Source organism: Acyrthosiphon pisum, chromosome A2 (assembly GCF_005508785.2).
Source record: "Acyrthosiphon pisum isolate AL4f chromosome A2, pea_aphid_22Mar2018_4r6ur, whole genome shotgun sequence".
Lineage (NCBI taxonomy): Eukaryota > Metazoa > Arthropoda > Insecta > Hemiptera > Aphididae > Acyrthosiphon > Acyrthosiphon pisum.
Genome location: NC_042495.1, coordinates 116,329,068 through 116,340,819, shown reverse-complemented (window position 1 = coordinate 116,340,819; position 11,752 = coordinate 116,329,068). Strand labels below are relative to the sequence as shown.

At 31.3% G+C, this 11,752-nt stretch overlaps 1 long non-coding RNA gene across 2 annotated transcripts; it reads right to left on the bottom strand.

The window, feature by feature from the left end:
• Positions 1 to 127: 127 nt before the first annotated feature.
• LOC100569250 lies at positions 128 to 11,495 on the bottom strand. Of its 2 annotated transcripts, none has more exons than XR_510455.3 (3): positions 11,147 to 11,495; positions 3,862 to 4,115; positions 128 to 2,291 (listed from the first exon to the last, which is right to left on the bottom strand). It is a non-coding gene; the product is annotated as an uncharacterized LOC100569250 (long non-coding RNA). The 2 variants fall into 2 exon arrangements; XR_510456.3 differs by lacking the exon at positions 11,147 to 11,495 and adding an exon at positions 10,129 to 10,656.
• Between the last annotated feature and the right edge of the window lie 257 nt (positions 11,496 to 11,752).

The following is an 11,752-nucleotide window of genomic DNA, read 5'->3' as shown; positions in this document are numbered from 1 at the left end:
ACTTTTTCTAATTTGGATTTTTTTATCTTATTTATAATTTTTTTTCTAACATATTTTTTATTGAATTTAGATTTTTAAAATTTTTAAAATCTGAATTTTTTTCAAATTATTTTTTTTATTCATATTAGACTTTTTTTTATCTAATTTGATTTTTTTATCTAATTTATGATTTTTTTCAACATTAATTTTTATTTAATTTAGAATAAACTTTTTTCAAACTTTTCGAAAAATCTATACAAAGTCGTCTTTTAGAATATCTTAATTCAATCGAAGCGATACCAAAATTCCAAATTGTGTTTAAGTCACACCATTCTACACACACAGGTGCAGTTTTTTTGGACATCGCACGATGGCCTTTTCTATAAACTAAAATGTGCAAACATACCAAAATATATTTTGCACATAATAAAATCTTTTCTCAATGACAGATGCTTTGTTGTCAGAATAATCGAAACGCAATCATCTTGCAGACGTATGTGGCCCGTGATCGTGCTTATAGCACAATTGCCAATCTAACAATAATTACAAATCTACTGTTCGTCTTTTACGTTTCTGTTTCCTGGCCAACTGTCCTATTGGGTACTTCAATATGATCAAAACCTGCCATCGATATTTTTATAGAAATACAATTAATGGTATGCCCCTATCCACTAAAAGCACAACATGTCTTAAATGTTAGACCAATACTTGAATATTGTTAAATTTTATGGAATCCGACGCAAATTAGTTTTGACTGAATCACTCGAGCGTGTTCAGAGGAAATTTTTACGATATATTAGCTACAAACGACAACGTAATACTGGTGGTCTTTCTCCTTCCTTATCTATACCACGAAATATTCATTAGATTTATTCACAAGATTCAAAAGAGCCTCCACTTTGAACGTCTGGACAACAGATGCAATGGTATTTACTTCATGATCAAACTTGTAAACGGAACTATATCTAGTCCTGAGATTCTGGAACTAGTACAATTTCATGTTCCTCAATAAATTTCTCGTTTCTGTCCTACCTATTCTCATAAAAATAAAATACCTAACATCATATGGATTATGGTTATAACGATCCAATCGACTGCATTTCGCTCGAATGCAATCAATTAATAAACATCGACATATTTAAAATAAACCTGTTTTGCCTGTAAAAATGTATTTGGAGTTTTTTTCTCATTTGTTGCAATTTTATTTTCCAATCATCAGCCACTTGAACATCACCACTTTCACCAATTATGGATTTAAGACAAATGCCATTTCTTCGTTTGAAACCATCGAGCCATCCACTGCTCGCCTTAAAATTGTGTTTTTCTTATTGTAATGTAAATTCTTCCGTTTTTGCTTTTTTGAGCTTTTCCGCTGATTGGAATTTTTTTGTCACTTGTTTATTTAAACACACATTCATCAACATCAGGATATTTTGGTTCCCTAGCCCTTGTTCTGTCCTTTTTACAGGATGTAGACAACTTACTTAAAATGTTTTCTTTATTTTTAAAATAAGTTGACAAAGTATTAAGTGGAATACGAAATTCTTTCGCATGCATTTCGCATTTCGCATTCGACATTACGAACGAACATTTTATAACACGATCAAAATCACTCTCTTATTTGTTGAAACGTAACGGAGCACTGAAATGTATACTTACGGATTTTGAGTTTCAAAAGTTTGGGATTACCAAATTTGACAGTACATTTATTTTTAACGTCCAATATAAATTACTGACTACTGAGTATTCGATTTTTCTATTTAAGTGTATGTTTAACAAATAAAATGGAATAGCCCTACTTACTCATTAATATTATTTGAAATATTTAATAAAATTATTGGTAATCATTATTTAATACCTATAGTAAAAACAACGATTAGATAGATGAACTTCATTGATAAAAATAAAAAAAACAATTCTTTAAGAACCTATACTTTTTCTTAAAAGATGAGAAAGTGAAAAGACTTAAATATGATGGGTTTTGTGTTCTGTGTCTAAAAAAAGTTTGAGCTTTTCCCTTTTTAATTGTGTTATGAAGAAAAACGTCTAATTTATAATTATATGATTGTTATTTCATAATAGTTTGAGTCCTAATAGGCAAAAGTACAAAATTTAGGTACCTACGCTTTAAAATAACTTACAATTTTTTTAATCATATTCATCTACCTAAAATCAATTAACAATGAGTGAGTCCATTACCATATTAAAATATTAGATTAGATCCACAGGAACTGTTGATGTCAATAACACAGGTTATAGGTAATCATTTCTTGTTTCGGTGGTGAAAACGATTTCATTTTTTCTTTTACGCCCTAAAAACAATGTAATAATGCTAAATTATAATTTATGAATTTGCAGGATACTTAATTTTAGCGGGAGCATGAAAAGAACTAATTTCCGTTATACCTACTTCCAAGTTTTAGTGCTGCTCAATTATTAATGCGTTCAGGGTACTAAAATGTAAATTAGTGCTCCGTCCAAACTCGAGTTATCTTCCCGCTGGTTTTAATTTAGCTTGGACATGAAAAACACTAACTCCCACTATCCTTTCAAATGTCAGTGCTCAATTAATTCTTTTAGAATATTCAAAAACTAAGATTAGTTCTCATTCTCCTCAAGTATTCAACATATAGGTACATTAACTAACCATAAGTAGCTAGTAAATTATATTTCTTTACTTGATAGTAAATTATAATGTCCGTACTTTATTTGAGTGTTGTGAATTAATCCAAAATATCATTGGTATAGTAGCGGTGGGAGACGATAGTATCCCTGTACTAGGCTTACAAAAAATATAAAAAATCACTTCAAGCTAACCGCTTAAGCAAATGGTTGCATCTAATACGGGAGTAGATAAGTAACAATAAATTATTCGATAACTTCCAAAAAGCCACAGTTAATACTATTACTTGTACCTACTACAACGAGTACATACTAGCGATTTGTAAGGAAAGTAGTCTCCTGAGTAGCTTCCTGAGAGTATTAGAAATTGTTAATATGTAAATTGTTATTACAAATTGTTGATTTGATGGCGGCGTTGTCGAAGTTCGATATCATGGGGGAAAAAAAGAAAAAAAGCAGTTAAACGAATGTCACTCTGCTGTATAGTAGGTTACAATGGGTCCTGGTAATTGATGGTGTTAAATTTTAATTCAATGATATAATATCATTGTATACAAAAAACGATTCTGAGTGGAGGTGGTTTATAAGCTTAGGCTATATTATATTATATTTATATTGATATTAATATGACGGTAGCCAGTTAGTTGAATTAATATTATTTGTATATTATCATTAATCATATATCAAATCAATATATTCATCGCTCTACTCAAAATCTAAAAGGTTCTTACTATAAAGAACCACGTCATACAAAATTCATATGCCAGAAACTAAAATATGTAAATTTATAAAATATGTTACGTGACAGACAATTTGGAATATTTATCAAAAGGTTCAGGAAACCAATCCCAGTTGTATATCAAGTATCAACTGCCGAGGTCCGAAAGCATAAAACAGATTTTCTGATTAAATTTTTTCCCTGGAACCTTTCAGTGACTGATGAATTCGATGTTTGCAGGACTAAATTAACTAAAGGTTTTTGACTTTTCGCTTACCTTTTCGACAATATATAATCTATACCAAAGACCTAACCAAACTTATCAACATTTTCTTAATCGACTCGGACAATATCATTTTAAAGGAGCACTAATTTATTGTTTTTTAAAACCCTGAAAGTATACCCTGAAGTATATTTTAAAGTCCACATAAAACCAAACAATGTAAATAGAAACGTGATTCCAGCTTTATAATTATTTTTTTGTGATGTTTGTCATTTTAATTGTGAACATATTTAAAATATAGAGTGTCAGATATACTAACTTGATCCGAACACCATAATGGCATATACAATCCTTCAAACGTAGAACGAAGTGGCGCTTGGATAGATGCATTTTAACCGATGGCTGTCAATTAACTTAATGTAATTGTCCTTATTGAATGGTTTCCTTCCATATATCGGCAAAATATTTGTTATTATAGCCTGTCATGGCCTTATTAACCTGGGTCTTGTTTGAATTTTAAGAATCATTGTTTATCATTTTGTCTTGTATGCCCAAGTTATGTTTATAAATGAACTGAAAACAAACAAATATTAAATTAGTAAAATAACAATGATTTTTAATTGCACACTACACATTATAATATAGTAATAACTATGAATAGGTAGATAGTTAAAATGTCATTTACCTATAGTAATTAACATGAGTGTAAACGGAATTTCTGACGTGACTAAAGAAAGTTGGTACAAGTGTACTACTGTCTACTGAGTACTGATCACATGAATAAAATACCCTATATAGAAGTCCCCGAAATATAACATGGTTTTTTTAACTAAACGATTAAAAAAAATATATTAGTAAAAATAGGTACCTACGTTGTACAACTGTCGTATAATTTTTGTCTCTCATTCATTGAAAATATTTTAATTATTTCTCTTAATATCATAGGTAATAGTCCAGTCAATAGGGGGGTTTGTCTTGCAAAAAATACTAAAGTTTTGAAAATGGGCGAAAAGTTTCGTCTTGGTGGCCCTGATTGACCAAAAAAATGCGCCATCCACGAGGTCCACAACCGTCCGCCATCTTGGATTTTAGTAGACATTTTTCATTTTTTAACGGTTTTTTAACAAAATCCCTAAAATTATTAACTTAACGATTAAAATAGCGTGCATAAAAATTGAAGATCATATAATTTTTGACAAGAAAGATTCTATACATTTTTAGCGTAAGAGTAATAGATAAACGACAAAGTCCATCATCTCATCGTAGAATGTGGCGCCGTGTGCTATAATGACGTATATATATAATATTACTAGCTGATCCCGTGCACTTCGTTATCCGTTAAATGTATAAACTGTATATGACTTAAACTTTGTTCAATGCGTTATTTAATATCCGGTGTGTGATGTTCTAGATTTATCTTAACTTTTCTGTTGCCCAGGATAAAATTCTGATTCACAGCAGTACATTATCAGGTAGGCAATCAGCTACCTGCGGTAGATCACGGACCCCGTGCTGTTTGTACGTAAGTGTATGATTTAACTCTAAAGTATCAAAGTTATACCAAGTTTGTCGTTTTTACTTAATTCCACCTACGATGGATTAATATAATCAATTAATACAAATTCCTAACCTAACCGTACTAAAATCCAATGAGTAAAAAAAACCAAATTTAACCCTTTTTAAATTAGCCTATCCTCTTCCCAGTGGTCTAATCTACACACAAACATTCATTTATATTATATATCTATATATAGAAAAATGGAGACAAAAGTGTATAACAATTCATCAATCGAGAACGGCTGGTCCGATTTGACTCAAATTTTTTTTTAAGATGTTCGTAACTGCCAGGAGAAGATTTTTACGAAATAAAATTTTAGGAAAATCCACCGCAAAGGTAGGAAATCTCAAATATGTATATCAAAAATACAACAGTGCATTATATTATATATTGGTTGCTATTGGTTAATCGGGCATGTTTGTTGATTTCATATAATATAAAAATGAATCGTAGAATGTGTTGCTAAGCGCAATAATTCTACTGTACGTGTGTTGTGACTGAACTCCTCCTAAATGGTTAGACCGATTTGAATGAATTTTTTTGTATGCGTTTACGTTTATTCATCTGATTTTAGTACCTACGGTTAGGTTAGGTTAGGTTAGGTTAGGATTTTGTATCAATTGATTATATCAAACCACCATAGGTATAGAATACGACAACCTTGGTATAACTTTGATACTTTAGAGTTAAATCATACACTAACGTACATACAGCACGGGGTCCGCGATCTACCGCAGGTAGATTGCCTACCTGATAATGTACTGCTGCGAATCAGAATTTTTATTCCGGGCAACGGAAAAGTTAAGATTAATTTTGAAACCATACACCGAATATTAAATAACGAATTGAACAAAGTTTGAGTCACATATAGTTGGTACACTTAATGGGCAACGAAGTGCACGGGTTCAGCTAGTATATATATATCGACAAAAAATAATATTACAAATCAACAAACATGCCCGATTAACCAATAGCCACCAATATATAATATACACTATTATTATTTTTACAATAATATTATTTTTATTTTTATTTTTTTCTGGACAACCCTTATCACTTAGGGGTATGAAAAATAGATAGTAGCCGATTCTTAGACCTACTGAATAAGAATATAAAATTTCATAAAAATCGGTCAAGCCGTTTCGGAGGAGTATGGTAACTAACATTGTGACACGAGAATTTTATATAATATTATAATATAATATGTTCGTGAACTATAATAGTAATTTCGTGATATTTCTTTCATCCTTTGTTACGAACATACCTAATGTACCTAATATACCATTTGACGCTATTTAGATGTTTTTTGGCTAAGCGGTATATTCGTTACAAATAACGAAAGAAATTTCACGAAATTTTTATTACTCTTATGCTATAAATGTGTAGAACCTTTCTTGTCACAATTTTTACTATCTTCAATTTTTATGGAAGTTATTTTTATCATAAAGTTAATAATTTTAAAGATATTGTAAAAAACCGTAAAAAAGTGAAAAATTTCACCTAAAATCCAAGATAGCGGACGGTTGCGGACTTCAGAGGGATGGTGCTTTTTTTTTTGGTCAATCAGGGCCCCAAGATGAAACTTATCGCCAAGTTTCAAAACTTAAGTATTTTTTGCAAGGCAACGCCATTTTCGGAGCCCCATGTCTGGACTATTACTAAATACAAATTTAATTTACTATATAAAATGATTCCCATTATTAGTTTATTATTAGTTTTATCATCACATATTATCATTCCCCTTCCCGCAGTTCCACTCCATATAATAGTACCTCATATCAATCCAGCAGCGACAGCATCCAAGAGGTAATGTACACCGATTTACACCTATAATACATTCCAGTAATACACATGCATATTAATTTATTGGCTGTGGGTGAGTTGTGGTCCGATAAGATGTTTCGATGTCAGAGACCGTTGAATTCTGGACCGATAACCTTTTAGCTGTAGGCGTGTTGCGGCCTGAGGAATATAATTTACCAGAACTCATGTTCCCATGTACCTACCCATAGAATTTAGGCACAGTTTACTGCTAGCTGTAACTGTACCACTAACAGTCTGGACAGTTTTCAACAAAATATTTCGTTCTACAGTAGCTATCCTAACATCTATAACTTTGTTTGTGTTACTTAGAGTTTAGTCTGAGACTTACATAAAATTTAGAAATAAAGGATTCAAATCAAAGAAAATGTGTGAAAATTAATCTTTTATTAAAAAATATATGACAAAGCTAAAACAAAAAGAAATAGGGCAGTTATATTTTGATAAGCCATTAGGTAAGTTTTCCAAACTAATAATCTAAAATTAAAAATCAGGTAAGTGGATGTCACTCTGCTGTACAGTAGATTACAAGTGAGTCATTGTATAATGGATTGTATTCGACTTGAATTCAATGATATAATATCATTGTATAAGAAAAACGATTCAGAGCGGAGACGGTTTGTCAGTCTGAATATTTTATATTATTATTATTTATTTTATCATGTAAATTGAATTAATATTATAATATTATAATTTTTTATTCGTTTCTATGGTGATAAACAAAGCTTTCGAAATTTTTAGCGTTTTTTCGTAATTTTTCGGTGGTTTTTCCCGTGGCAATTAATAACTATTGAGAAAATCGAAAAATGACCTCATTAAAGTACCATCTTGATCCAATTTTCCAAAAGATAAAGTACTATATATTGAAATCAAAGCACTCCTTCTGGTAGAAATTGTGTATACAGGATATATAAAAAAAATAAATAAATTAACACCATTGTAAAACCAATAGCTTTCTCGCTCCATTCAGAATCTAAAATTAAATTAAATTATGGCCAACTCCGACAAAAAAAACATAAATAATAAAAACATATTTTTGGGAGACAACTCAGTCAATCTGATATTAAGTGGTAATTATTATGTGGCCGTAATTTATACGTCCCTCTCATAGCCTGGGTCGTAAATCATATGTCCTTCTAGGGCTCTAGTCTAATAAATCTGAGTCGCAGTTTGTATTTGATTTAGGGTTTGGCCGCTACTCACCGCCACCGACTTTATTATATTACCCCAAACGACGGATCAATACTAGAGTCCGAGTACTGGGGGTTGGTGATTCCGCCCACCACGAGGCGTTCAACACCTGGTACCACAAATTTATTTGGCACGCTATACCTATAACTAAAGGAATCAGGTTTTTTGTATGAACGTTACCTAAAATATAATCTTTCGATTGCATAGTGGCATCAGGGGATGGAGTCACCAACCGCCAGTACATTTGACGTGGACTCTTCAAACCTCCACTCTGGCTACAATATTAAACGTAATTTAAAATAATAATAATAATAATATGGGGTCTGTACTAGATTGGCTTGCCCCTTGCACACGCTTATGTTTGCACTTTATTATAAAATCCATTTGGTACAATAGAAGATAACTCTCCGAGAAGCAAAGGGATTATAAATAGTATCACTGAACCACAGGGATTTTGAAAATTTAGTTTATAGTAAAATAAAATTTAAGACTAATAAAATAATAGCAGGCCCGTTATTATGGTAGAAATAAAATATTTTACTCAAAATGATACAGTATAGTTTGCAATGTGAAGATTAATTTGATTGATAATTAATTAGTAAAATTGTACAAAGAAATGTGCCCCTTTATTGTCTCATTTTCAAAACAGCATCATATCAGCCATCGATCATAATAAACAGTCAATATTCATATTTTTAAAAATCTTAGTATACATTCAAAACAATTAATTTCAAAATTGCCAAGTCTCATTCATGTTAGTAGAAATGAGTAGTAAAAACTAGTAAAAATGATGTTATAATAATGAAAACTAGAATGAAGCAAAACGTGGCAGCTTGTATAAGTAAAAAGTAATGTACCCCGATTGCGTGGTGACCGTATTTATTGAACGTCGACTATTCCCCTCATCAATAAAATACAGCAGTTTATACAGATGACACAAGGGGATGGGTGGTTGGGGGGGGGGGGGGGGGTGGAGATGTTGTCGGCCATGAGGGGTGAATTTATTGATCGAGGGTGGGACTGTTGTATATTCGTGAACTATACTTGCTGAGAGTGTCTCTAACCGTACAGATGACGTGGGGGAATATGAGTGGAGACGTCGTTCGCCGCGAGGGTTGAAGTTATTGATCGAAAGTGGGACTGCTTCAGGTATATAACTATACACATCAGTACATGTGTTATATTAAACACGTCAGAATATATATATTTTTAAATACTACATATACTATAGATATTATTCCTTATACTTAACCCTAAGTATATAAGGTCTATAATATTTACCTAAAACCTACTAGCTGTATTGGCCGGTGTTTCCCGAAGATAAATCATAGAGTAAGATAGAGGCGGCATTCGGTTTCTAAGCTGAAGATATCTCCCAGCAGTGTAGCCAGTTTTAAAATAATAATATTATTGTATTCAGTGCAATAGTTATAATGATGATAGTATTAAAGTTTGAGTCTTAGAATACTTTATAATACATTCCACTTAAATCTTAAAATATATACATGACAAATATATGACATTGAAGTGTATCATCTAACGATATCAAAAAAAAAAATAAAACAAAGAGTAAGATTTATGATTTATGTATTTATTATTATTAATATATTTATTTATCTATGATTCGATCATTGCTTACGCAGTGATCTAGTGGTGCGTAATGTCATAAGAAGCCTCTGAACAAAAATCGCACTTATCTTACTCTATAGTCTCTATATGGGATAAATAAGACCAACAGTCCAATGAATGTGCAATCTACCAGCAGAAGTGAATATTAATAATAAGGTAACTATTTTTTCCTACGTGAACCATTTAATAGCTGCAAGTAGAAATAAATACCAAATCTAACAGTTACGATTTTAATGTTATTATTCATAGCAAGTAAGCGACCCTAACTAGTTAATCTATTATTAAAACTTTCGTCGAATCGTTAAAATCAGTCTAGTATATTTTGATTTAATATAAGCCTCAGAATCATACACTTTACATTTTATATATTATTATAACTATACTTACTATAGATATGACTGTATCTGCGAGACGGGAAATCCACCAGCGGTGGACAGTAATGTACTTGACTAATAAGTAACTTTTATAATATTTTCCTAGTAGATATAAATAAAACTTGTGCAAAAAAGATTGTAAATATTGTATAATGAAAACTAAAGCGACGAGCAAAACGTGGCAACTCGTATATGAATAAGAAGTAATCCTGATGGCGCGGCAGCTGCTCGTCTTTATTGAACGCCAACTATTTCGCATCTGCGCAATGCTCCCCCTTGTAGTTCGTTGAGATGGAAAGGGGATACGAGTGGTTTAATTGATCGAGGGTGGGTCTGTTGCGCTTGCGCAGATGTACATGTAATAAGAGAAAAAAACTATATACATCGATACAAGCCGTTTATTGAACGTGGTATATAATTGAAAAAAATATATATGTATACTAGCTGTATTATAATTTACAAGGCGTTGCCCGGGGATAAATTCACCCAGATGGGCAACCAACCTATAGTATATTATAGTAAGTAACATTTTTTTCTTACGCGAACCAATAAATTGCAAGCAGAAATAAATAACCAATATGAGGTTATGTTTCAATATTGTTATTAGTAGGTAAGCCACCCTAAAATAATTATTTTAATCTATTATTTAAACTAGGTAATATAATAATAAATACTGAAATGGTGTTATATAACATTTTTTAGTATACCTTCTATAATTTTTTTGTATCATATATTCTTCATAGGTATATTATAATAGCTATAAATAAATACAAATATAGGAATATAATATTATACAATGGTAGCTATAATTATTTACTTTATCGTAAATATACATAATTACATAAATTATAATATTTAAAATTATATGATATTTTAAAATATTGTATTCGTATATTTAATATTATGCTTTATTTCAAAATTATGCTTTAAACTCTTATGAAAAAAGACTATTATGATAAATCAAATACAAAATTCTCATGAATCCATAATTATTATAATATATTAAGTATGTGAGTATACTATATAGTTACCAGCAATGTGTTGAATCGTTTTCTTCTTTCCAAAAATAGGGTCTTACTTAATAAGAATAATATAAAAGAAACACCTAGTCACTGACATTAAATTATTAAGTTAATATAAATTATATTATATCAAAAATCTTTTATTAACGCACTGAAATACGATGAACAGCTTTGCAGGCTCCAGTGTGTCTGATCGTCCTTGCGTCTGCAGGGCGATCTCTAGCTATAACTGCAGACCCGGCCATTTACAGTGTTGCCAGTAACTATAATTCTAAACACTAGAGGACTGACAAAACTTCAAGGCGAGAAGGCGAGTTTTGTATTATGGCACAATTTGGGTTAAATGTATCGGGGTGCTAGATTTATGTCGACTTAAGTGATTCGTGGAGACTTAGCCCCCCCCCCCCAACCCTTCCATTCATCCTTCGTTCTTCATACGGCTAACTTATTAAAGCCCGTGTAATCTCTATCGATTTTTCATCAAAACCCCCTTAGTAATTGACAAAAAAGTACTTCTAGTGTTTTGATATAAAAATTTATAGATTTTTGATATGGTTAAGAAGCTTACTTTGCATCAGTCGGAGCATATCGCCCGCCGCAGCGAAGAAGATCGTA